At 39.4% G+C, this 2,500-nt stretch overlaps 1 protein-coding gene across 1 annotated transcript in view; it reads right to left on the bottom strand.

Annotated features, from left to right (window-relative positions):
• The window catches only part of LOC143287267 (G-protein coupled receptor dmsr-1-like), a 243,341-nt gene that overhangs the window by 175,491 nt on the left and 65,350 nt on the right, over nt 1–2,500 (bottom strand). The gene's annotated exons all lie outside the window — the stretch shown is intronic.

Below are 2,500 nucleotides of genomic sequence, written 5' to 3'. Positions count from 1 at the left end.
AGCGAGATGGAGTGTAGAGGTGAAGGCAGCCGCAGAGACAGGAAGGGGCTGATTTGTGAATGCATTTATAACATAGAGTGCTGATCTTGTACTTTATTCTGTGTGAGACAGGAAGCCAGTGGAGATGTTGCAAAAGAGGAGTGATGTGCTCAGATTTTTTTTCTTTTTTTCTGAGAACGAGTCGGGCAGCAGAGTTTTGTATGCGCTGAAGAGACTGAATGAATGAAGCAGGCAAACCAGACGATAGACAGTTACAGTAGTCAAGGCGAGAGAGAATGAGAGAAACGACGTCTAGATGTTGCGTCAATGGACAGATATTTCCGGATGAAATATGTGGGTATGGTCATTCATAAGATTATTGAAAGCAGTTTTTGAAGCTGGTGATGATCGATGTGCACTCTGCATCAGGTATGGTTTAGACAGCGATCAACGTCTTGTTCAAACACCAATAGGACTCAAAGTCGATATACTGTACATTTATCTATCTGTCTCCTGTTGTATTCGTACTTTTAGATCCTGCCTAAATAGCAAACTGCGAAGTATCACTTTGCATTTTGCATAAAGAATTATACATTTTCTAATGTGTCATCAGTCTCACATGTCTTGTCGTTACCAAACATCACAAGTTATTTGATAAATCTAAAGGTAGTTACATTATCATAGCTGTTCAGAAAACGATGTAGCTCATTCCAGAAATTCATTACCATGCTGCAAGAGCAGAACAGATGTTCAATAGTTGTTGTTTTTCTGGCAGTTTTGCAGGATGTGCATTCATCATTGTCAGTTCTATGCATCTTCTGTGACGATTCTCTGGACAAGTCGATTTGAGACCACCTCAGTTTGATTTGGTTTATTTTCTGTGCTTTACAGAAAGTTCTATTCCACTTAGTTTCAATTTCTCAAAGAGATGTCACTGCATTCGGACAAATCCTTAAATGCATTCCACATTAATGTAATTTGATATTTCTTTGTTCTGTTTACTACAGCAGTTTGATGGGAGTCTATCTGTAACCAAGGTGTCATAGAATGCACGTGCTCTTTCGGTATCATGGATCATGTAAACAGATCTTGGCATATTCCTTATTTACTTTTGTGTTGCTGATTTAGAAGATACAAAATAACACATATAGCGCCACTCAAATTAAACGGTTTTTTTCTACTTTGTTCTTAATATGAGTGTCCTGTAAACAATATATGGAACACGATCTCTGTTTCCAGTAATGGGGAAAAAATCACACCATTATTGTTTATTCCTCAGACCCCGATAATTCAGGGAGGCGGTCAAGATACCAACCGTTCCTCTGGCAAATCAGTGACAATATCAAGATACTAACCGTTCCTCTGGCAAATCAGTGACAATATCAAGATACTAACCGTTCCTCTGGCAAATCAGTGACAATATCAAGATACTAACCGTTCCTCTGGCAAATCAGTGACAATGTCAAGATACTAACCGTTCCTCTGGCAAATCAGTGACAATGTCAAGATACTAACCATTCCTCTGGCAAATCAGTGACAATGTCAAGATACCAACCATTCCTCTGGCAAATCAGTGACAATGTCAAGATACTAACCGTTCCTCTGGCAAATCAGTGACAATATCAAGATACTAACCGTTCCTCTGGCAAATCAGTGACAATGTCAAGATACTAACCGTTCCTCTGGCAAATCAGTGACAATGTCAAGATACTAACCGTTCCTCTGGCAAATCAGTGACAATGTCAAGATACTAACCGTTCCTCTGGCAAATCAGTGACAATGTCAAGATACTAACCATTCCTCTGGCAAATCAGTGACAATGTCAAGATACTAACCATTCCTCTGGCAAATCAGTGACAATGTCAAGATACTAACCATTCCTCTGGCAAATCAGTGACAATGTCAAGATACTAACCATTCCTCTGGCAAATCAGTGACAATGTCAAGATACTAACCATTCCTCTGGCAAATCAGTGACAATGTCAAGATACTAACCGTTCCTCTGGCAAATCAGTGACAATGTCAAGATACCAACCGTTCCTCTGGCAAATCAGTGACAATGTCAAGATACTAACCATTCCTCTGGCAAATCAGTGACAATGTCAAGATACCAACCATTCCTCTGGCAAATCAGTGACAATATCAAGATACCAACCATTCCTCTGGCAAATCAGTGACAATATCAAGATACTAACCATTCCTCTGGCAAATCAGTGACAATATCAAGATACTAACCATTCCTCTGGCAAATCAGTGACAATATCAAGATACTAACCGTTCCTCTGGCAAATCAGTGACAATATCAAGATACTAACCATTCCTCTGGCAAATCAGTGACAATATCAAGATACTAACCGTTCCTCTGGCAAATCAGTGACAATATCAAGATACTAACAGTTCCTCTGGCAAATCAGTGACAATATCAAGATACTAACAGTTCCTCTGGCAAATCAGTGACAATATCAAGATACTAACCATTCCTCTGGCAAATCAGTGACAATATCAAGATACTAACCATTCC

This window comes from Babylonia areolata, chromosome 11, assembly GCF_041734735.1.
Source record: "Babylonia areolata isolate BAREFJ2019XMU chromosome 11, ASM4173473v1, whole genome shotgun sequence".
Classification (NCBI taxonomy): Eukaryota; Metazoa; Mollusca; class Gastropoda; order Neogastropoda; family Buccinidae; genus Babylonia; species Babylonia areolata.
The sequence above is the reverse complement of the archived record's forward strand: the minus strand, read 5'-3'. Positions and strand labels throughout refer to the sequence as shown.